Genomic DNA, 25,024 nt, shown 5'->3' on the forward strand with positions numbered 1-25,024 from the left:
GATAGCTCAGCTGGTAGAGCGGAGGACTGTAGCTCTAAATTAGCAATCCTTAGGTCGCTGGTTCAATTCCGGCTCGAAGGAAGTTTTGTTTATCCTATCTCATCCAGAAGGTTTTTCTCCAGTTTGTCTCGTGAATTCAAAACATCGTCAGCAAAATGGCTTTTACTTGAGGGAGATGCTTAGCACAAATGCAAAAACTTCTTCAACTGTAGCTTACTACTGAAGCAAAAGGGTGCAACGTCCCTGGGTGGACTCGAACCACCAACCTTTCGGTTAACAGCCGAACGCGCTAACCGATTGCGCCACAGAGACATGATTTTCAACAAAAACAAACAAACATTTGCAAAGCACCAAGAATAATTTAGTTGCCAACAGATAAGAAATGGCTGATAAATTACATGACATAGACCAGAAGGCAGGCAGTAATTAGACTTCAACTCTGAGCATCCTCCACCATAAGCAGAGTGGCGCAGCGGAAGCGTGCTGGGCCCATAACCCAGAGGTCGATGGATCGAAACCATCCTCTGCTAAACGGTTGTGTTTTATACTCTTCATCATTACATTTCATCTAAATGCCCCTGTCTACAGCAAACCCTTTTGGCTCAAAAAAACACTGGTTAAAACCCTGAATCCCAGTTCAACTCGTGCCGCTAAAGGACCAGAAGGCCTTTACGACGTCTCAAAATTTTCTATAAACAAACCATAAAAGGTCAATGGTTCTCCTTGGGATTGTGCTACATCACAACTTTTTTCACTCTCCCCCAGTTTGATTCTCCATGTACTTAGAAAGGATTTGCTAGAACGTTTACTGTTATTGCAGAAAATGTAAAAAAAAATGCGCGCTTACGTAAGCGTTGGTGGTATAGTGGTGAGCATAGCTGCCTTCCAAGCAGTTGACCCGGGTTCGATTCCCGGCCAACGCATGGCTTGCTTTTTCACCATTGGTGTTGCGTTTATTCTCTTTTAATGTTTTGTGTTCAAGCTCATGCTCTACTCTTTTCTTACAGTTTAGCAACCACAAAAAGGAGAAAAAAACGAAGAGAAGCGTTCTTAGCTTTTTCAACACTTCATCTAAACCATTTGCTGCTCATCAGTTATTGTTTGAAACTTAGTAGGGTTAGTCCGCAATACAAAAGCAATGCCAAGGTAAACATTGGTATTGTGCTGGTTGGTGTAGCTTCTGTCAAAAGCAAACGCGTTTTGGCTCAAAAATTACTGGTCAAAACCCTGAATCCTGGATCAACTTGTGCCAAAGGACCAGAAGGCCTTCACGACCTCTCAGCAGTTTCTATAAACAAACAAAGCCATAAAAGGTCAATGGTTCTCTTTTGGGATTGTGCTACATCGCAACTTTTTTCTTCAAACTATGCAAGTTTTTTTCACTGTCCCCAATTTGATTCTCCATGTACATAGAAAGGGGTTGCTAGAAAGTTGCCCAACTGTATTTGTAGGGCACCAATCACGTTGTAGACTCCTTAAATGTTCTTCCAGTATGCAAAAATGGAATCCACACTTAAAAAAAAAAAAAAAAAAGCTTGCAATGGCATGTGTGATTGTATATGAAAATTGTGACCTGGTGTGACGTGAAACTGACGATATGTTTGCCAGGTTTGGGGGATTAGCTCAAGTGGTAGAGCGCTCGCTTAGCATGCGAGAGGTAGCGGGATCGATGCCCGCATTCTCCAATACTACTGCTGAATTCCTTTTTCGCTGGGTTGAATGAATCATTTTTACCACCTGCTCGTGGCACCCATGGCCAAACCTAGTGGGCTTTCAACAATCCTTCGATAGCTCAGCTGGTAGAGCGGAGGACTGTAGCTCTAAATTAGCAATCCTTAGGTCGCTGGTTCAATTCCGGCTCGAAGGAAGTTTTGTTTATCCTATCTCATCCAGAAGGTTTTTCTCCAGTTTGTCTCGTGAATTCAAAACATCGTCAGCAAAATGGCTTTTACTTGAGGGAGATGCTTAGCACAAATGCAAAAACTTCTTCAACTGTAGCTTACTACTGAAGCAAAAGGGTGCAACGTCCCTGGGTGGACTCGAACCACCAACCTTTCGGTTAACAGCCGAACGCGCTAACCGATTGCGCCACAGAGACATGATTTTCAACAAAAACAAACAAACATTTGCAAAGCACCAAGAATAATTTAGTTGCCAACAGATAAGAAATGGCTGATAAATTACATGACATAGACCAGAAGGCAGGCAGTAATTAGACTTCAACTCTGAGCATCCTCCACCATAAGCAGAGTGGCGCAGCGGAAGCGTGCTGGGCCCATAACCCAGAGGTCGATGGATCGAAACCATCCTCTGCTAAACGGTTGTGTTTTATACTCTTCATCATTACATTTCATCTAAATGCCCCTGTCTACAGCAAACCCTATTGGCTCAAAAAAACACTGGTTAAAACCCTGAATCCCAGTTCAACTCGTGCCGCTAAAGGACCAGAAGGCCTTTACGACGTCTCAAAATTTTCTATAAACAAACCATAAAAGGTCAATGGTTCTCCTTGGGATTGTGCTACATCACAACTTTTTTCACTCTCCCCCAGTCCATGTACTTAGAAAGGATTTGCTAGAACGTTTACTGTTATTGCAGAAAATGTAAAAAAAAAATGCGCGCTTACGTAAGCGTTGGTGGTATAGTGGTGAGCATAGCTGCCTTCCAAGCAGTTGACCCGGGTTCGATTCCCGGCCAACGCATGGCTTGCTTTTTCACCATTGGTGTTGCGTTTATTCTCTTTTAATGTTTTGTGTTCAAGCTCATGCTCTACTCTTTTCTTACAGTTTAGCAACCACAAAAAGGAGAAAAAAACGAAGAGAAGCGTTCTTAGCTTTTTCAACACTTCATCTAAACCATTTGCTGCTCATCAGTTATTGTTTGAAACTTAGTAGGGTTAGTCCGCAATACAAAAGCAATGCAAAGGTAAACATTGGTATTGTGCTGGTTGGTGTAGCTTCTGTCAAAAGCAAACGCGTTTTGGCTCAAAAATTACTGGTCAAAACCCTGAATCCTGGATCAACTTGTGCCAAAGGACCAGAAGGCCTTCACGACCTCTCAGCAGTTTCTATAAACAAACAAAGCCATAAAAGGTCAATGGTTCTCTTTTGGGATTGTGCTACATCGCAACTTTTTTCTTCAAACTATGCAAGTTTTTTTCACTGTCCCCAATTTGATTCTCCATGTACATAGAAAGGGGTTGCTAGAAAGTTGCCCAACTGTATTTGTAGGGCACCAATCACGTTGTAGACTTCTTAAATGTTCTTCCAGTATGCAAAAATGGAATCCACACTTAAAAAAAAAAAAAAAAAAGCTTGCAATGGCATGTGTGATTGTATATGAAAATTGTGACCTGGTGTGACGTGAAACTGACGATATGTTTGCCAGGTTTGGGGGATTAGCTCAAGTGGTAGAGCGCTCGCTTAGCATGCGAGAGGTAGCGGGATCGATGCCCGCATTCTCCAATACTACTGCTGAATTCCTTTTTCGCTGGGTTGAATGAATCATTTTTACCACCTGCTCGTGGCACCCATGGCCAAACCTAGTGGGCTTTCAACAATCCTTCGATAGCTCAGCTGGTAGAGCGGAGGACTGTAGCTCTAAATTAGCAATCCTTAGGTCGCTGGTTCAATTCCGGCTCGAAGGAAGTTTTGTTTATCCTATCTCATCCAGAAGGTTTTTCTCCAGTTTGTCTCGTGAATTCAAAACATCGTCAGCAAAATGGCTTTTACTTGAGGGAGATGCTTAGCACAAATGCAAAAACTTCTTCAACTGTAGCTTACTACTGAAGCAAAAGGGTGCAACGTCCCTGGGTGGACTCGAACCACCAACCTTTCGGTTAACAGCCGAACGCGCTAACCGATTGCGCCACAGAGACATGATTTTCAACAAAAACAAACAAACATTTGCAAAGCACCAAGAATAATTTAGTTGCCAACAGATAAGAAATGGCTGATAAATTACATGACATAGACCAGAAGGCAGGCAGTAATTAGACTTCAACTCTGAGCATCCTCCAACATAAGCAGAGTGGCGCAGCGGAAGCGTGCTGGGCCCATAACCCAGAGGTCGATGGATCGAAACCATCCTCTGCTAAACGGTTGTGTTTTATACTCTTCATCATTACATTTCATCTAAATGCCCCTGTCTACAGCAAACCCTATTGGCTCAAAAAAACACTGGTTAAAACCCTGAATCCCAGTTCAACTCGTGCCGCTAAAGGACCAGAAGGCCTTTACGACGTCTCAAAATTTTCTATAAACAAACCATAAAAGGTCAATGGTTCTCCTTGGGATTGTGCTACATCACAACTTTTTTCACTCTCCCCCAGTTTGATTCTCCATGTACTTAGAAAGGATTTGCTAGAACGTTTACTGTTATTGCAGAAAATGTAAAAAAAAAATGCGCGCTTACGTAAGCGTTGGTGGTATAGTGGTGAGCATAGCTGCCTTCCAAGCAGTTGACCCGGGTTCGATTCCCGGCCAACGCATGGCTTGCTTTTTCACCATTGGTGTTGCGTTTATTCTCTTTTAATGTTCTCTTTTGTGTTCAAGCTCATGCTCTTACAGTTTAGCAACCACAAAAAGGAGAAAAAAACGAAGAGAAGCGTTCTTAGCTTTTTCAACACTTCATCTAAACCATTTGCTGCTCATCAGTTATTGTTTGAAACTTAGTAGGGTTAGTCCGCAATACAAAAGCAATGCCAAGGTAAACATTGGTATTGTGCTGGTTGGTGTAGCTTCTGTCAAAAGCAAACGCGTTTTGGCTCAAAAATTACTGGTCAAAACCCTGAATCCTGGATCAACTTGTGCCAAAGGACCAGAAGGCCTTCACGACCTCTCAGCAGTTTCTATAAACAAACAAAGCCATAAAAGGTCAATGGTTCTCTTTTGGGATTGTGCTACATCGCAACTTTTTTCTTCAAACTATGCAAGTTTTTTTCACTGTCCCCAATTTGATTCTCCATGTACATAGAAAGGGGTTGCTAGAAAGTTGCCCAACTGTATTTGTAGGGCACCAATCACGTTGTAGACTCCTTAAATGTTCTTCCAGTATGCAAAAATGGAATCCACACTTAAAAAAAAAAAAAAAAAAGCTTGCAATGGCATGTGTGATTGTATATGAAAATTGTGACCTGGTGTGACGTGAAACTGACGATATGTTTGCCAGGTTTGGGGGATTAGCTCAAGTGGTAGAGCGCTCGCTTAGCATGCGAGAGGTAGCGGGATCGATGCCCGCATTCTCCAATACTACTGCTGAATTCCTTTTTCGCTGGGTTGAATGAATCATTTTTACCACCTGCTCGTGGCACCCATGGCCAAACCTAGTGGGCTTTCAACAATCCTTCGATAGCTCAGCTGGTAGAGCGGAGGACTGTAGCTCTAAATTAGCAATCCTTAGGTCGCTGGTTCAATTCCGGCTCGAAGGAAGTTTTGTTTATCCTATCTCATCCAGAAGGTTTTTCTCCAGTTTGTCTCGTGAATTCAAAACATCGTCAGCAAAATGGCTTTTACTTGAGGGAGATGCTTAGCACAAATGCAAAAACTTCTTCAACTGTAGCTTACTACTGAAGCAAAAGGGTGCAACGTCCCTGGGTGGACTCGAACCACCAACCTTTCGGTTAACAGCCGAACGCGCTAACCGATTGCGCCACAGAGACATGATTTTCAACAAAAACAAACAAACATTTGCAAAGCACCAAGAATAATTTAGTTGCCAACAGATAAGAAATGGCTGATAAATTACATGACATAGACCAGAAGGCAGGCAGTAATTAGACTTCAACTCTGAGCATCCTCCACCATAAGCAGAGTGGCGCAGCTGAAGCGTGCTGGGCCCATAACCCAGAGGTCGATGGATCGAAACCATCCTCTGCTAAACGGTTGTGTTTTATACTCTTCATCATTACATTTCATCTAAATGCCCCTGTCTACAGCAAACCCTATTGGCTCAAAAAAACACTGGTTAAAACCCTGAATCCCAGTTCAACTCGTGCCGCTAAAGGACCAGAAGGCCTTTACGACGTCTCAAAATTTTCTATAAACAAACCATAAAAGGTCAATGGTTCTCCTTGGGATTGTGCTACATCACAACTTTTTTCACTCTCCCCCAGTCCATGTACTTAGAAAGGATTTGCTAGAACGTTTACTGTTATTGCAGAAAATGTAAAAAAAAAATGCGCGCTTACGTAAGCGTTGGTGGTATAGTGGTGAGCATAGCTGCCTTCCAAGCAGTTGACCCGGGTTCGATTCCCGGCCAACGCATGGCTTGCTTTTTCACCATTGGTGTTGCGTTTATTCTCTTTTAATGTTTTGTGTTCAAGCTCATGCTCTACTCTTTTCTTACAGTTTAGCAACCACAAAAAGGAGAAAAAAACGAAGAGAAGCGTTCTTAGCTTTTTCAACACTTCATCTAAACCATTTGCTGCTCATCAGTTATTGTTTGAAACTTAGTAGGGTTAGTCCGCAATACAAAAGCAATGCAAAGGTAAACATTGGTATTGTGCTGGTTGGTGTAGCTTCTGTCAAAAGCAAACGCGTTTTGGCTCAAAAATTACTGGTCAAAACCCTGAATCCTGGATCAACTTGTGCCAAAGGACCAGAAGGCCTTCACGACCTCTCAGCAGTTTCTATAAACAAACAAAGCCATAAAAGGTCAATGGTTCTCTTTTGGGATTGTGCTACATCGCAACTTTTTTCTTCAAACTATGCAAGTTTTTTTCACTGTCCCCAATTTGATTCTCCATGTACATAGAAAGGGGTTGCTAGAAAGTTGCCCAACTGTATTTGTAGGGCACCAATCACGTTGTAGACTTCTTAAATGTTCTTCCAGTATGCAAAAATGGAATCCACACTTAAAAAAAAAAAAAAAAAAGCTTGCAATGGCATGTGTGATTGTATATGAAAATTGTGACCTGGTGTGACGTGAAACTGACGATATGTTTGCCAGGTTTGGGGGATTAGCTCAAGTGGTAGAGCGCTCGCTTAGCATGCGAGAGGTAGCGGGATCGATGCCCGCATTCTCCAATACTACTGCTGAATTCCTTTTTCGCTGGGTTGAATGAATCATTTTTACCACCTGCTCGTGGCACCCATGGCCAAACCTAGTGGGCTTTCAACAATCCTTCGATAGCTCAGCTGGTAGAGCGGAGGACTGTAGCTCTAAATTAGCAATCCTTAGGTCGCTGGTTCAATTCCGGCTCGAAGGAAGTTTTGTTTATCCTATCTCATCCAGAAGGTTTTTCTCCAGTTTGTCTCGTGAATTCAAAACATCGTCAGCAAAATGGCTTTTACTTGAGGGAGATGCTTAGCACAAATGCAAAAACTTCTTCAACTGTAGCTTACTACTGAAGCAAAAGGGTGCAACGTCCCTGGGTGGACTCGAACCACCAACCTTTCGGTTAACAGCCGAACGCGCTAACCGATTGCGCCACAGAGACATGATTTTCAACAAAAACAAACAAACATTTGCAAAGCACCAAGAATAATTTAGTTGCCAACAGATAAGAAATGGCTGATAAATTACATGACATAGACCAGAAGGCAGGCAGTAATTAGACTTCAACTCTGAGCATCCTCCAACATAAGCAGAGTGGCGCAGCGGAAGCGTGCTGGGCCCATAACCCAGAGGTCGATGGATCGAAACCATCCTCTGCTAAACGGTTGTGTTTTATACTCTTCATCATTACATTTCATCTAAATGCCCCTGTCTACAGCAAACCCTATTGGCTCAAAAAAACACTGGTTAAAACCCTGAATCCCAGTTCAACTCGTGCCGCTAAAGGACCAGAAGGCCTTTACGACGTCTCAAAATTTTCTATAAACAAACCATAAAAGGTCAATGGTTCTCCTTGGGATTGTGCTACATCACAACTTTTTTCACTCTCCCCCAGTTTGATTCTCCATGTACTTAGAAAGGATTTGCTAGAACGTTTACTGTTATTGCAGAAAATGTAAAAAAAAAATGCGCGCTTACGTAAGCGTTGGTGGTATAGTGGTGAGCATAGCTGCCTTCCAAGCAGTTGACCCGGGTTCGATTCCCGGCCAACGCATGGCTTGCTTTTTCACCATTGGTGTTGCGTTTATTCTCTTTTAATGTTCTCTTTTGTGTTCAAGCTCATGCTCTTACAGTTTAGCAACCACAAAAAGGAGAAAAAAACGAAGAGAAGCGTTCTTAGCTTTTTCAACACTTCATCTAAACCATTTGCTGCTCATCAGTTATTGTTTGAAACTTAGTAGGGTTAGTCCGCAATACAAAAGCAATGCCAAGGTAAACATTGGTATTGTGCTGGTTGGTGTAGCTTCTGTCAAAAGCAAACGCGTTTTGGCTCAAAAATTACTGGTCAAAACCCTGAATCCTGGATCAACTTGTGCCAAAGGACCAGAAGGCCTTCACGACCTCTCAGCAGTTTCTATAAACAAACAAAGCCATAAAAGGTCAATGGTTCTCTTTTGGGATTGTGCTACATCGCAACTTTTTTCTTCAAACTATGCAAGTTTTTTTCACTGTCCCCAATTTGATTCTCCATGTACATAGAAAGGGGTTGCTAGAAAGTTGCCCAACTGTATTTGTAGGGCACCAATCACGTTGTAGACTTCTTAAATGTTCTTCCAGTATGCAAAAATGGAATCCACACTTAAAAAAAAAAAAAAAAAAGCTTGCAATGGCATGTGTGATTGTATATGAAAATTGTGACCTGGTGTGACGTGAAACTGACGATATGTTTGCCAGGTTTGGGGGATTAGCTCAAGTGGTAGAGCGCTCGCTTAGCATGCGAGAGGTAGCGGGATCGATGCCCGCATTCTCCAATACTACTGCTGAATTCCTTTTTCGCTGGGTTGAATGAATCATTTTTACCACCTGCTCGTGGCACCCATGGCCAAACCTAGTGGGCTTTCAACAATCCTTCGATAGCTCAGCTGGTAGAGCGGAGGACTGTAGCTCTAAATTAGCAATCCTTAGGTCGCTGGTTCAATTCCGGCTCGAAGGAAGTTTTGTTTATCCTATCTCATCCAGAAGGTTTTTCTCCAGTTTGTCTCGTGAATTCAAAACATCGTCAGCAAAATGGCTTTTACTTGAGGGAGATGCTTAGCACAAATGCAAAAACTTCTTCAACTGTAGCTTACTACTGAAGCAAAAGGGTGCAACGTCCCTGGGTGGACTCGAACCACCAACCTTTCGGTTAACAGCCGAACGCGCTAACCGATTGCGCCACAGAGACATGATTTTCAACAAAAACAAACAAACATTTGCAAAGCACCAAGAATAATTTAGTTGCCAACAGATAAGAAATGGCTGATAAATTACATGACATAGACCAGAAGGCAGGCAGTAATTAGACTTCAACTCTGAGCATCCTCCACCATAAGCAGAGTGGCGCAGCGGAAGCGTGCTGGGCCCATAACCCAGAGGTCGATGGATCGAAACCATCCTCTGCTAAACGGTTGTGTTTTATACTCTTCATCATTACATTTCATCTAAATGCCCCTGTCTACAGCAAACCCTTTTGGCTCAAAAAAACACTGGTTAAAACCCTGAATCCCAGTTCAACTCGTGCCGCTAAAGGACCAGAAGGCCTTTACGACGTCTCAAAATTTTCTATAAACAAACCATAAAAGGTCAATGGTTCTCCTTGGGATTGTGCTACATCACAACTTTTTTCACTCTCCCCCAGTTTGATTCTCCATGTACTTAGAAAGGATTTGCTAGAACGTTTACTGTTATTGCAGAAAATGTAAAAAAAAATGCGCGCTTACGTAAGCGTTGGTGGTATAGTGGTGAGCATAGCTGCCTTCCAAGCAGTTGACCCGGGTTCGATTCCCGGCCAACGCATGGCTTGCTTTTTCACCATTGGTGTTGCGTTTATTCTCTTTTAATGTTTTGTGTTCAAGCTCATGCTCTACTCTTTTCTTACAGTTTAGCAACCACAAAAAGGAGAAAAAAACGAAGAGAAGCGTTCTTAGCTTTTTCAACACTTCATCTAAACCATTTGCTGCTCATCAGTTATTGTTTGAAACTTAGTAGGGTTAGTCCGCAATACAAAAGCAATGCCAAGGTAAACATTGGTATTGTGCTGGTTGGTGTAGCTTCTGTCAAAAGCAAACGCGTTTTGGCTCAAAAATTACTGGTCAAAACCCTGAATCCTGGATCAACTTGTGCCAAAGGACCAGAAGGCCTTCACGACCTCTCAGCAGTTTCTATAAACAAACAAAGCCATAAAAGGTCAATGGTTCTCTTTTGGGATTGTGCTACATCGCAACTTTTTTCTTCAAACTATGCAAGTTTTTTTCACTGTCCCCAATTTGATTCTCCATGTACATAGAAAGGGGTTGCTAGAAAGTTGCCCAACTGTATTTGTAGGGCACCAATCACGTTGTAGACTCCTTAAATGTTCTTCCAGTATGCAAAAATGGAATCCACACTTAAAAAAAAAAAAAAAAAAAAAAAAAAGCTTGCAATGGCATGTGTGATTGTATATGAAAATTGTGACCTGGTGTGACGTGAAACTGACGATATGTTTGCCAGGTTTGGGGGATTAGCTCAAGTGGTAGAGCGCTCGCTTAGCATGCGAGAGGTAGCGGGATCGATGCCCGCATTCTCCAATACTACTGCTGAATTCCTTTTTCGCTGGGTTGAATGAATCATTTTTACCACCTGCTCGTGGCACCCATGGCCAAACCTAGTGGGCTTTCAACAATCCTTCGATAGCTCAGCTGGTAGAGCGGAGGACTGTAGCTCTAAATTAGCAATCCTTAGGTCGCTGGTTCAATTCCGGCTCGAAGGAAGTTTTGTTTATCCTATCTCATCCAGAAGGTTTTTCTCCAGTTTGTCTCGTGAATTCAAAACATCGTCAGCAAAATGGCTTTTACTTGAGGGAGATGCTTAGCACAAATGCAAAAACTTCTTCAACTGTAGCTTACTACTGAAGCAAAAGGGTGCAACGTCCCTGGGTGGACTCGAACCACCAACCTTTCGGTTAACAGCCGAACGCGCTAACCGATTGCGCCACAGAGACATGATTTTCAACAAAAACAAACAAACATTTGCAAAGCACCAAGAATAATTTAGTTGCCAACAGATAAGAAATGGCTGATAAATTACATGACATAGACCAGAAGGCAGGCAGTAATTAGACTTCAACTCTGAGCATCCTCCACCATAAGCAGAGTGGCGCAGCGGAAGCGTGCTGGGCCCATAACCCAGAGGTCGATGGATCGAAACCATCCTCTGCTAAACGGTTGTGTTTTATACTCTTCATCATTACATTTCATCTAAATGCCCCTGTCTACAGCAAACCCTTTTGGCTCAAAAAAACACTGGTTAAAACCCTGAATCCCAGTTCAACTCGTGCCGCTAAAGGACCAGAAGGCCTTTACGACGTCTCAAAATTTTCTATAAACAAACCATAAAAGGTCAATGGTTCTCCTTGGGATTGTGCTACATCACAACTTTTTTCACTCTCCCCCAGTTTGATTCTCCATGTACTTAGAAAGGATATTTGCTAGAACGTTTACTGTTATTGCAGAAAATGTAAAAAAAAAATACGCGCTTACGTAAGCGTTGGTGGTATAGTGGTGAGCATAGCTGCCTTCCAAGCAGTTGACCCGGGTTCGATTCCCGGCCAACGCATGGCTTGCTTTTTCACCATTGGTGTTGCGTTTATTCTCTTTTAATGTTTTGTGTTCAAGCTCATGCTCTACTCTTTTCTTACAGTTTAGCAACCACAAAAAGGAGAAAAAAACGAAGAGAAGCGTTCTTAGCTTTTTCAACACTTCATCTAAACCATTTGCTGCTCATCAGTTATTGTTTGAAACTTAGTAGGGTTAGTCCGCAATACAAAAGCAATGCCAAGGTAAACATTGGTATTGTGCTGGTTGGTGTAGCTTCTGTCAAAAGCAAACGCGTTTTGGCTCAAAAATTACTGGTCAAAACCCTGAATCCTGGATCAACTTGTGCCAAAGGACCAGAAGGCCTTCACGACCTCTCAGCAGTTTCTATAAACAAACAAAGCCATAAAAGGTCAATGGTTCTCTTTTGGGATTGTGCTACATCGCAACTTTTTTCTTCAAACTATGCAAGTTTTTTTCACTGTCCCCAATTTGATTCTCCATGTACATAGAAAGGGGTTGCTAGAAAGTTGCCCAACTGTATTTGTAGGGCACCAATCACGTTGTAGACTCCTTAAATGTTCTTCCAGTATGCAAAAATGGAATCCACACTTAAAAAAAAAAAAAAAAAAAGCTTGCAATGGCATGTGTGATTGTATATGAAAATTGTGACCTGGTGTGACGTGAAACTGACGATATGTTTGCCAGGTTTGGGGGATTAGCTCAAGTGGTAGAGCGCTCGCTTAGCATGCGAGAGGTAGCGGGATCGATGCCCGCATTCTCCAATACTACTGCTGAATTCCTTTTTCGCTGGGTTGAATGAATCATTTTTACCACCTGCTCGTGGCACCCATGGCCAAACCTAGTGGGCTTTCAACAATCCTTCGATAGCTCAGCTGGTAGAGCGGAGGACTGTAGCTCTAAATTAGCAATCCTTAGGTCGCTGGTTCAATTCCGGCTCGAAGGAAGTTTTGTTTATCCTATCTCATCCAGAAGGTTTTTCTCCAGTTTGTCTCGTGAATTCAAAACATCGTCAGCAAAATGGCTTTTACTTGAGGGAGATGCTTAGCACAAATGCAAAAACTTCTTCAACTGTAGCTTACTACTGAAGCAAAAGGGTGCAACGTCCCTGGGTGGACTCGAACCACCAACCTTTCGGTTAACAGCCGAACGCGCTAACCGATTGCGCCACAGAGACATGATTTTCAACAGAGACATGATTTTCAACAAAAACAAACAAACATTTGCAAAGCACCAAGAATAATTTAGTTGCCAACAGATAAGAAATGGCTGATAAATTACATGACATAGACCAGAAGGCAGGCAGTAATTAGACTTCAACTCTGAGCATCCTCCACCATAAGCAGAGTGGCGCAGCGGAAGCGTGCTGGGCCCATAACCCAGAGGTCGATGGATCGAAACCATCCTCTGCTAAACGGTTGTGTTTTATACTCTTCATCATTACATTTCATCTAAATGCCCCTGTCTACAGCAAACCCTATTGGCTCAAAAAAACACTGGTTAAAACCCTGAATCCCAGTTCAACTCGTGCCGCTAAAGGACCAGAAGGCCTTTACGACGTCTCAAAATTTTCTATAAACAAACCATAAAAGGTCAATGGTTCTCCTTGGGATTGTGCTACATCACAACTTTTTTCACTCTCCCCGTTTGATTCTCCATGTACTTAGAAAGGATTTGCTAGAACGTTTACTGTTATTGCAGAAAATGTAAAAAAAAAATGCGCGCTTACGTAAGCGTTGGTGGTATAGTGGTGAGCATAGCTGCCTTCCAAGCAGTTGACCCGGGTTCGATTCCCGGCCAACGCATGGCTTGCTTTTTCACCATTGGTGTTGCGTTTATTCTCTTTTAATGTTTTGTGTTCAAGCTCATGCTCTTACAGTTTAGCAACCACAAAAAGGAGAAAAAAACGAAGAGAAGCGTTCTTAGCTTTTTCAACACTTCATCTAAACCATTTGCTGCTCATCAGTTATTGTTTGAAACTTAGTAGGGTTAGTCCGCAATACAAAAGCAATGCCAAGGTAAACATTGGTATTGTGCTGGTTGGTGTAGCTTCTGTCAAAAGCAAACGCGTTTTGGCTCAAAAATTACTGGTCAAAACCCTGAATCCTGGATCAACTTGTGCCAAAGGACCAGAAGGCCTTCACGACCTCTCAGCAGTTTCTATAAACAAACAAAGCCATAAAAGGTCAATGGTACTCTTTTGGGATTGTGCTACATCGCAACTTTTTTCTTCAAACTATGCAAGTTTTTTTCACTGTCCCCAATTTGATTCTCCATGTACATAGAAAGGGGTTGCTAGAAAGTTGCCCAACTGTATTTGTAGGGCACCAATCACGTTGTAGACTCCTTAAATGTTCTTCCAGTATGCAAAAATGGAATCCACACTTAAAAAAAAAAAAAAAAAAAAAAAAAAAGCTTGCAATGGCATGTGTGATTGTATATGAAAATTGTGACCTGGTGTGACGTGAAACTGACGATATGTTTGCCAGGTTTGGGGGATTAGCTCAAGTGGTAGAGCGCTCGCTTAGCATGCGAGAGGTAGCGGGATCGATGCCCGCATTCTCCAATACTACTGCTGAATTCCTTTTTCGCTGGGTTGAATGAATCATTTTTACCACCTGCTCGTGGCACCCATGGCCAAACCTAGTGGGCTTTCAACAATCCTTCGATAGCTCAGCTGGTAGAGCGGAGGACTGTAGCTCTAAATTAGCAATCCTTAGGTCGCTGGTTCAATTCCGGCTCGAAGGAAGTTTTGTTTATCCTATCTCATCCAGAAGGTTTTTCTCCAGTTTGTCTCGTGAATTCAAAACATCGTCAGCAAAATGGCTTTTACTTGAGGGAGATGCTTAGCACAAATGCAAAAACTTCTTCAACTGTAGCTTACTACTGAAGCAAAAGGGTGCAACGTCCCTGGGTGGACTCGAACCACCAACCTTTCGGTTAACAGCCGAACGCGCTAACCGATTGCGCCACAGAGACATGATTTTCAACAAAAACAAACAAACATTTGCAAAGCACCAAGAATAATTTAGTTGCCAACAGATAAGAAATGGCTGATAAATTACATGACATAGACCAGAAGGCAGGCAGTAATTAGACTTCAACTCTGAGCATCCTCCACCATAAGCAGAGTGGCGCAGCGGAAGCGTGCTGGGCCCATAACCCAGAGGTCGATGGATCGAAACCATCCTCTGCTAAACGGTTGTGTTTTATACTCTTCATCATTACATTTCATCTAAATGCCCCTGTCTACAGCAAACCCTTTTGGCTCAAAAAAACACTGGTTAAAACCCTGAATCCCAGTTCAACTCGTGCCGCTAAAGGACCAGAAGGCCTTTACGACGTCTCAAAATTTTCTATAAACAAACCATAAAAGGTCAATGGTTCTCCTTGGGATTGTGCTACATCACAACTTTTTTCACTCTCCCCCAGTTTGATTCTCCATGTACTTAGAAAGGATTTGCTAGAACGTTTACTGTTATTGCAGAAAATGTAAAAAAAAATGCGCGCTTACGTAAGCGTTGGTGGTATAGTGGTGAGCATAGCTGCCTTCCAAGCAGTTGACCCGGGTTCGATTCCCGGCCAACGCATGGCTTGCTTTTTCACCATTGGTGTTGCGTTTATTCTCTTTTAATGTTTTGTGTTCAAGCTCATGCTCTACTCTTTTCTTACAGTTTAGCAACCACAAAAAGGAGAAAAAAACGAAGAGAAGCGTTCTTAGCTTTTTCAACACTTCATCTAAACCATTTGCTGCTCATCAGTTATTGTTTGAAACTTAGTAGGGTTAGTCCGCAATACAAAAGCAATGCCAAGGTAAACATTGGTATTGTGCTGGTTGGTGTAGCTTCTGTCAAAAGCAAACGCGTTTTGGCTCAAAAATTACTGGTCAAAACCCTGAATCCTGGATCAACTTGTGCCAAAGGACCAGAAGGCCTTCACGACCTCTCAGCAGTTTCTATAAACAAACAAAGCCATAAAAGGTCAATGGTTCTCTTTTGGGATTGTGCTACATCGCAACTTTTTTCTTCAAACTATGCAAGTTTTTTTCACTGTCCCCAATTTGATTCTCCATGTACATAGAAAGGGGTTGCTAGAAAGTTGCCCAACTGTATTTGTAGGGCACCAATCACGTTGTAGACTCCTTAAATGTTCTTCCAGTATGCAAAAATGGAATCCACACTTAAAAAAAAAAAAAAAAAAGCTTGCAATGGCATGTGTGATTGTATATGAAAATTGTGACCTGGTGTGACGTGAAACTGACGATATGTTTGCCAGGTTTGGGGGATTAGCTCAAGTGGTAGAGCGCTCGCTTAGCATGCGAGAGGTAGCGGGATCGATGCCCGCATTCTCCAATACTACTGCTGAATTCCTTTTTCGCTGGGTTGAATGAATCATTTTTACCACCTGCTCGTGGCACCCATGGCCAAACCTAGTGGGCTTTCAACAATCCTTCGATAGCTCAGCTGGTAGAGCGGAGGACTGTAGCTCTAAATTAGCAATCCTTAGGTCGCTGGTTCAATTCCGGCTCGAAGGAAGTTTTGTTTATCCTATCTCATCCAGAAGGTTTTTCTCCAGTTTGTCTCGTGAATTCAAAACATCGTCAGCAAAATGGCTTTTACTTGAGGGAGATGCTTAGCACAAATGCAAAAACTTCTTCAACTGTAGCTTACTACTGAAGCAAAAGGGTGCAACGTCCCTGGGTGGACTCGAACCACCAACCTTTCGGTTAACAGCCGAACGCGCTAACCGATTGCGCCACAGAGACATGATTTTCAACAAAAACAAACAAACATTTGCAAAGCACCAAGAATAATTTAGTTGCCAACAGATAAGAAATGGCTGATAAATTACATGACATAGACCAGAAGGCAGGCAGTAATTAGACTTCAACTCTGAGCATCCTCCACCATAAGCAGAGTGGCGCAGCGGAAGCGTGCTGGGCCCATAACCCAGAGGTCGATGGATCGAAACCATCCTCTGCTAAACGGTTGTGTTTTATACTCTTCATCATTACATTTCATCTAAATGCCCCTGTCTACAGCAAACCCTTTTGGCTCAAAAAAACACTGGTTAAAACCCTGAATCCCAGTTCAACTCGTGCCGCTAAAGGACCAGAAGGCCTTTACGACGTCTCAAAATTTTCTATAAACAAACCATAAAAGGTCAATGGTTCTCCTTGGGATTGTGCTACATCACAACTTTTTTCACTCTCCCCCAGTTTGATTCTCCATGTACTTAGAAAGGATTTGCTAGAACGTTTACTGTTATTGCAGAAAATGTAAAAAAAAATGCGCGCTTACGTAAGCGTTGGTGGTATAGTGGTGAGCATAGCTGCCTTCCAAGCAGTTGACCCGGGTTCGATTCCCGGCCAACGCATGGCTTGCTTTTTCACCATTGGTGTTGCGTTTATTCTCTTTTAATGTTTTGTGTTCAAGCTCATGCTCTACTCTTTTCTTACAGTTTAGCAACCACAAAAAGGAGAAAAAAACGAAGAGAAGCGTTCTTAGCTTTTTCAACACTTCATCTAAACCATTTGCTGCTCATCAGTTATTGTTTGAAACTTAGTAGGGTTAGTCCGCAATACAAAAGCAATGCCAAGGTAAACATTGGTATTGTGCTGGTTGGTGTAGCTTCTGTCAAAAGCAAACGCGTTTTGGCTCAAAAATTACTGGTCAAAACCCTGAATCCTGGATCAACTTGTGCCAAAGGACCAGAAGGCCTTCACGACCTCTCAGCAGTTTCTATAAACAAACAAAGCCATAAAAGGTCAATGGTTCTCTTTTGGGATTGTGCTACATCGCAACTTTTTTCTTCAAACTATGCAAGTTTTTTTCACTGTCCCCAATTTGATTCTCCATGTACATAGAAAGGGGTTGCTAGAAAGTTGCCCAACTGTATTTGTAGGGCACCAATCACGTTGTAGACTCCTTAAATGTTCTTCCAGTATGCAAAAATGGAATCCACACTTAAAAAAAAAAAAAAAAAAGCTTGCAATGGCATGTGTGATTGTATATGAAAATTGTGACCTGGTGTGACGTGAAACTGACGATATGTTTGCCAGGTTTGGGGGATTAGCTCAAGTGGTAGAGCGCTCGCTTAGCATGCGAGAGGTAGCGGGATCGATGCCCGCATTCTCCAATACTACTGCTGAATTCCTTTTTCGCTGGGTTGAATGAATCATTTTTACCACCTGCTCGTGGCACCCATGGCCAAACCTAGTGGGCTTTCAACAATCCTTCGATAGCTCAGCTGGTAGAGCGGAGGACTGTAGCTCTAAATTAGCAATCCTTAGGTCGCTGGTTCAATTCCGGCTCGAAGGAAGTTTTGTTTATCCTATCTCATCCAGAAGGTTTTTCTCCAGTTTGTCTCGTGAATTCAAAACATCGTCAGCAAAATGGCTTTTACTTGAGGGAGATGCTTAGCACAAATGCAAAAACTTCTTCAACTGTAGCTTACTACTGAAGCAAAAGGGTGCAACGTCCCTGGGTGGACTCGAACCACCAACCTTTCGGTTAACAGCCGAACGCGCTAACCGATTGCGCCACAGAGACATGATTTTCAACAAAAACAAACAAACATTTGCAAAGCACCAAGAATAATTTAGTTGCCAACAGATAAGAAATGGCTGATAAATTACATGACATAGACCAGAAGGCAGGCAGTAATTAGACTTCAACTCTGAGCATCCTCCACCATAAGCAGAGTGGCGCAGCGGAAGCGTGCTGGGCCCATAACCCAGAGGTCGATGGATCGAAACCATCCTCTGCTAAACGGTTGTGTTTTATACTCTTCATCATTACATTTCATCTAAATGCCCCTGTCTACAGCAAACCCTATTGGCTCAAAAAAACACTGGTTAAAACCCTGAATCCCAGTTCAACTCGTGCCGCTAAAGGACCAGAAGGCCTTTACGACGTCTCAAAATTTTCTATAAACAAACCATAAAAGGTCAATGGTTCTCCTTGGGATTGTGCTACATCACAACTTTTTTCACTCTCCCCCAGTTTGATTCTCCATGTACTTAGAAAGGATTTGCTAGAACGTTTACTGTTATTGCAGAAAATGTAAAAAAAAAATGCGCGCTTACGTAAGCGTTGGTGGTATAGTGGTGAGCATAGCTGCCTTCCAAGCAGTTGACCCGGGTTCGATTCCCGGCCAACGCATGGCTTGCTTTTTCACCATTGGTGTTGCGTTTATTCTCTTTTAATGTTTTGTGTTCAAGCTCATGCTCTACTCTTTTCTTACAGTTTAGCAACCACAAAAAGGAGAAAAAAACGAAGAGAAGCGTTCTTAGCTTTTTCAACACTTCATCTAAACCATTTGCTGCTCATCAGTTATTGTTTGAAACTTAGTAGGGTTAGTCCGCAATACAAAAGCAATGCCAAGGTAAACATTGGTATTGTGCTGGTTGGTGTAGCTTCTGTCAAAAGCAAACGCGTTTTGGCTCAAAAATTACTGGTCAAAACCCTGAATCCTGGATCAACTTGTGCCAAAGGACCAGAAGGCCTTCACGACCTCTCAGCAGTTTCTATAAACAAACAAAGCCATAAAAGGTCAATGGTTCTCTTTTGGGATTGTGCTACATCGCAACTTTTTTCTTCAAACTATGCAAGTTTTTTTCACTGTCCCCAATTTGATTCTCCATGTACATAGAAAGGGGTTGCTAGAAAGTTGCCCAACTGTATTTGTAGGGCACCAATCACGTTGTAGACTCCTTAAATGTTCTTCCAGTATGCAAAAATGGAATCCACACTTAAAAAAAAAAAAAAAAAAGCTTGCAATGGCATGTGTGATTGTATATGAAAATTGTGACCTGGTGTGACGTGAAACTGACGATATGTTTGCCAGGTTAGGGGGATTAGCTCAAGTGGTAGAGCGCTCGCTTAGCATGCGAGAGGTAGCGGGATCGATGCCCGCATTCTCCAATACTACTGCTGAATTCCTTTTTCGCTGGGTTGAATGAATCATTTTTACCACCTGCTCGTGGCACCCATGGCCAAACCTAGTGGGCTTTCAACAATCCTTCGATAGCTCAGCTGGTAGAGCGGAGGACTGTAGCTCTAAATTAGCAATCCTTAGGTCGCTGGTTCAATTCCGGCTCGAAGGAAGTTTTGTTTATCCTATCTCATCCAGAAGGTTTTTCTCCAGTTTGTCTCGTGAATTCAAAACATCGTCAGCAAAATGGCTTTTACTTGAGGGAGATGCTTAGCACAAATGCAAAAACTTCTTCAACTGTAGCTTACTACTGAAGCAAAAGGGTGCAACGTCCCTGGGTGGACTCGAACCACCAACCTTTCGGTTAACAGCCGAACGCGCTAACCGATTGCGCCACAGAGACATGATTTTCAACAAAAACAAACAAACATTTGCAAAGCACCAAGAATAATTTAGTTGCCAACAGATAAGAAATGGCTGATAAATTACATGACATAGACCAGAAGGCAGGCAGTAATTAGACTTCAACTCTGAGCATCCTCCACCATAAGCAGAGTGGCGCAGCGGAAGCGTGCTGGGCCCATAACCCAGAGGTCGATGGATCGAAACCATCCTCTGCTAAACGGTTGTGTTTTATACTCTTCATCATTACATTTCATCTAAATGCCCCTGTCTACAGCAAACCCTATTGGCTCAAAAAAACACTGGTTAAAACCCTGAATCCCAGTTCAACTCGTGCCGCTAAAGGACCAGAAGGCCTTTACGACGTCTCAAAATTTTCTATAAACAAACCATAAAAGGTCAATGGTTCTCCTTGGGATTGTGCTACATCACAACTTTTTTCACTCTCCCCCAGTTTGATTCTCCATGTACTTAGAAAGGATTTGCTAGAACGTTTACTGTTATTGCAGAAAATGTAAAAAAAAAATGCGCGCTTACGTAAGCGTTGGTGGTATAGTGGTGAGCATAGCTGCCTTCCAAGCAGTTGACCCGGGTTCGATTCCCGGCCAACGCATGGCTTGCTTTTTCACCATTGGTGTTGCGTTTATTCTCTTTTAATGTTCTCTTTTGTGTTCAAGCTCATGCTCTTACAGTTTAGCAACCACAAAAAGGAGAAAAAAACGAAGAGAAGCGTTCTTAGCTTTTTCAACACTTCATCTAAACCATTTGCTGCTCATCAGTTATTGTTTGAAACTTAGTAGGGTTAGTCCGCAATACAAAAGCAATGCCAAGGTAAACATTGGTATTGTGCTGGTTGGTGTAGCTTCTGTCAAAAGCAAACGCGTTTTGGCTCAAAAATTACTGGTCAAAACCCTGAATCCTGGATCAACTTGTGCCAAAGGACCAGAAGGCCTTCACGACCTCTCAGCAGTTTCTATAAACAAACAAAGCCATAAAAGGTCAATGGTTCTCTTTTGGGATTGTGCTACATCGCAACTTTTTTCTTCAAACTATGCAAGTTTTTTTCACTGTCCCCAATTTGATTCTCCATGTACATAGAAAGGGGTTGCTAGAAAGTTGCCCAACTGTATTTGTAGGGCACCAATCACGTTGTAGACTCCTTAAATGTTCTTCCAGTATGCAAAAATGGAATCCACACTTAAAAAAAAAAAAAAAAAAAAGCTTGCAATGGCATGTGTGATTGTATATGAAAATTGTGACCTGGTGTGACGTGAAACTGACGATATGTTTGCCAGGTTTGGGGGATTAGCTCAAGTGGTAGAGCGCTCGCTTAGCATGCGAGAGGTAGCGGGATCGATGCCCGCATTCTCCAATACTACCGCTGAATTCCTTTTTCGCTGGGTTGAATGAATCATTTTTACCACCTGCTCGTGGCACCCATGGCCAAACCTAGTGGGCTTTCAACAATCCTTCGATAGCTCAGCTGGTAGAGCGGAGGACTGTAGCTCTAAATTAGCAATCCTTAGGTCGCTGGTTCAATTCCGGCTCGAAGGAAGTTTTGTTTATCCTATCTCATCCAGAAGGTTTTTCTCCAGTTTGTCTCGTGAATTCAAAACATCGTCAGCAAAATGGCTTTTACTTGAGGGAGATGCTTAGCACAAATGCAAAAACTTCTTCAACTGTAGCTTACTACTGAAGCAAAAGGGTGCAACGTCCCTGGGTGGACTCGAACCACCAACCTTTCGGTTAACAGCCGAACGCGCTAACCGATTGCGCCACAGAGACATGATTTTCAACAAAAACAAACAAACATTTGCAAAGCACCAAGAATAATTTAGTTGCCAACAGATAAGAAATGGCTGATAAATTACATGACATAGACCAGAAGGCAGGCAGTAATTAGACTTCAACTCTGAGCATCCTCCACCATAAGCAGAGTGGCGCAGCGGAAGCGTGCTGGGCCCATAACCCAGAGGTCGATGGATCGAAACCATCCTCTGCTAAACGGTTGTGTTTTATACTCTTCATCATTACATTTCATCTAAATGCCCCTGTCTACAGCAAACCCTTTTGGCTCAAAAAAACACTGGTTAAAACCCTGAATCCCAGTTCAACTCGTGCCGCTAAAGGACCAGAAGGCCTTTACGACGTCTCAAAATTTTCTATAAACAAACCATAAAAGGTCAATGGTTCTCCTTGGGATTGTGCTACATCACAACTTTTTTCACTCTCCCCCAGTTTGATTCTCCATGTACTTAGAAAGGATTTGCTAGAACGTTTACTGTTATTGCAGAAAATGTAAAAAAAAATGCGCGCTTACGTAAGCGTTGGTGGTATAGTGGTGAGCATAGCTGCCTTCCAAGCAGTTGACCCGGGTTCGATTCCCGGCCAACGCATGGCTTGCTTTTTCACCATTGGTGTTGCGTTTATTCTCTTTTAATGTTTTGTGTTCAAGCTCATGCTCTACTCTTTTCTTACAGTTTAGCAACCACAAAAAGGAGAAAAAAACGAAGAGAAGCGTTCTTAGCTTTTTCAACACTTCATCTAAACCATTTGCTGCTCATCAGTTATTGTTTGAAACTTAGTAGGGTTAGTCCGCAATACAAAAGCAATGCCAAGGTAAACATTGGTATTGTGCTGGTTGGTGTAGCTTCTGTCAAAAGCAAACGCGTTTTGGCTCAAAAATTACTGGTCAAAACCCTGAATCCTGGATCAACTTGTGCCAAAGGACCAGAAGGCCTTCACGACCTCTCAGCAGTTTCTATAAACAAACAAAGCCATAAAAGGTCAATGGTTCTCTTTTGGGATTGTGCTACATCGCAACTTTTTTCTTCAAACTATGCAAGTTTTTTTCACTGTCCCCAATTTGATTCTCCATGTACATAGAAAGGGGTTGCTAGAAAGTTGCCCAACTGTATTTGTAGGGCACCAATCACGTTGTAGACTCCTTAAATGTTCTTCCAGTATGCAAAAATGGAATCCACACTTAAAAAAAAAAAAAAAAGCTTGCAATGGCATGTGTGATTGTATATGAAAATTGTGACCTGGTGTGACGTGAAACTGACGATATGTTTGCCAGGTTTGGGGGATTAGCTCAAGTGGTAGAGCGCTCGCTTAGCATGCGAGAGGTAGCGGGATCGATGCCCGCATTCTCCAATACTACCGCTGAATTCCTTTTTCGCTGGGTTGAATGAATCATTTTTACCACCTGCTCGTGGCACCCATGGCCAAACCTAGTGGGCTTTCAACAATCCTTCGATAGCTCAGCTGGTAGAGCGGAGGACTGTAGCTCTAAATTAGCAATCCTTAGGTCGCTGGTTCAATTCCGGCTCGAAGGAAGTTTTGTTTATCCTATCTCATCCAGAAGGTTTTTCTCCAGTTTGTCTCGTGAATTCAAAACATCGTCAGCAAAATGGCTTTTACTTGAGGGAGATGCTTAGCACAAATGCAAAAACTTCTTCAACTGTAGCTTACTACTGAAGCAAAAGGGTGCAACGTCCCTGGGTGGACTCGAACCACCAACCTTTCGGTTAACAGCCGAACGCGCTAACCGATTGCGCCACAGAGACATGATTTTCAACAAAAACAAACAAACATTTGCAAAGCACCAAGAATAATTTAGTTGCCAACAGATAAGAAATGGCTGATAAATTACATGACATAGACCAGAAGGCAGGCAGTAATTAGACTTCAACTCTGAGCATCCTCCACCATAAGCAGAGTGGCGCAGCGGAAGCGTGCTGGGCCCATAACCCAGAGGTCGATGGATCGAAACCATCCTCTGCTAAACGGTTGTGTTTTATACTCTTCATCATTACATTTCATCTAAATGCCCCTGTCTACAGCAAACCCTATTGGCTCAAAAAAACACTGGTTAAAACCCTGAATCCCAGTTCAACTCGTGCCGCTAAAGGACCAGAAGGCCTTTACGACGTCTCAAAATTTTCTATAAACAAACCATAAAAGGTCAATGGTTCTCCTTGGGATTGTGCTACATCACAACTTTTTTCACTCTCCCCCAGTTTGATTCTCCATGTACTTAGAAAGGATTTGCTAGAACGTTTACTGTTATTGCAGAAAATGTAAAAAAAAAATGCGCGCTTACGTAAGCGTTGGTGGTATAGTGGTGAGCATAGCTGCCTTCCAAGCAGTTGACCCGGGTTCGATTCCCGGCCAACGCATGGCTTGCTTTTTCACCATTGGTGTTGCGTTTATTCTCTTTTAATGTTTTGTGTTCAAGCTCATGCTCTACTCTTTTCTTACAGTTTAGCAACCACAAAAAGGAGAAAAAAACGAAGAGAAGCGTTCTTAGCTTTTTCAACACTTCATCTAAACCATTTGCTGCTCATCAGTTATTGTTTGAAACTTAGTAGGGTTAGTCCGCAATACAAAAGCAATGCCAAGGTAAACATTGGTATTGTGCTGGTTGGTGTAGCTTCTGTCAAAAGCAAACGCGTTTTGGCTCAAAAATTACTGGTCAAAACCCTGAATCCTGGATCAACTTGTGCCAAAGGACCAGAAGGCCTTCACGACCTCTCAGCAGTTTCTATAAACAAACAAAGCCATAAAAGGTCAATGGTTCTCTTTTGGGATTGTGCTACATCGCAACTTTTTTCTTCAAACTATGCAAGTTTTTTTCACTGTCCCCAATTTGATTCTCCATGTACATAGAAAGGGGTTGCTAGAAAGTTGCCCAACTGTATTTGTAGGGCACCAATCACGTTGTAGACTCCTTAAATGTTCTTCCAGTATGCAAAAATGGAATCCACACTTAAAAAAAAAAAAAAAAAAGCTTGCAATGGCATGTGTGATTGTATATGAAAATTGTGACCTGGTGTGACGTGAAACTGACGATATGTTTGCCAGGTTAGGGGGATTAGCTCAAGTGGTAGAGCGCTCGCTTAGCATGCGAGAGGTAGCGGGATCGATGCCCGCATTCTCCAATACTACTGCTGAATTCCTTTTTCGCTGGGTTGAATGAATCATTTTTACCACCTGCTCGTGGCACCCATGGCCAAACCTAGTGGGCTTTCAACAATCCTTCGATAGCTCAGCTGGTA

The 25,024-nt window shown here is 42.5% G+C and overlaps 6 non-coding genes across 6 annotated transcripts; all 6 read right to left on the bottom strand.

Annotated features, from left to right (window-relative positions):
- Positions 1–238: 238 nt before the first annotated feature.
- Positions 239–312, bottom strand: TRNAN-GUU (transfer RNA asparagine (anticodon GUU)). The gene has a single exon. It is a non-coding gene; the product is annotated as a tRNA-Asn (tRNA).
- Positions 313–2,024: 1,712 nt separating this feature from the next.
- Positions 2,025–2,098, bottom strand: TRNAN-GUU (transfer RNA asparagine (anticodon GUU)). Its single transcript has one exon. It is a non-coding gene; the product is annotated as a tRNA-Asn (tRNA).
- Positions 2,099–3,803: 1,705 nt separating this feature from the next.
- TRNAN-GUU (transfer RNA asparagine (anticodon GUU)) lies at positions 3,804–3,877 on the bottom strand. Its single transcript has one exon. It is a non-coding gene; the product is annotated as a tRNA-Asn (tRNA).
- Positions 3,878–5,585: 1,708 nt separating this feature from the next.
- TRNAN-GUU (transfer RNA asparagine (anticodon GUU)) lies at positions 5,586–5,659 on the bottom strand. The gene has a single exon. It is a non-coding gene; the product is annotated as a tRNA-Asn (tRNA).
- A 1,705-nt stretch (positions 5,660–7,364) lies between these two features.
- TRNAN-GUU (transfer RNA asparagine (anticodon GUU)) lies at positions 7,365–7,438 on the bottom strand. Its single transcript has one exon. It is a non-coding gene; the product is annotated as a tRNA-Asn (tRNA).
- A 1,708-nt stretch (positions 7,439–9,146) lies between these two features.
- TRNAN-GUU (transfer RNA asparagine (anticodon GUU)) lies at positions 9,147–9,220 on the bottom strand. Its single transcript has one exon. It is a non-coding gene; the product is annotated as a tRNA-Asn (tRNA).
- Between the last annotated feature and the right edge of the window lie 15,804 nt (positions 9,221–25,024).

The sequence above is a fragment of the Ranitomeya imitator genome, chromosome 5 (assembly GCF_032444005.1).
Source record: "Ranitomeya imitator isolate aRanImi1 chromosome 5, aRanImi1.pri, whole genome shotgun sequence".
NCBI lineage: Eukaryota > Metazoa > Chordata > Amphibia > Anura > Dendrobatidae > Ranitomeya > Ranitomeya imitator.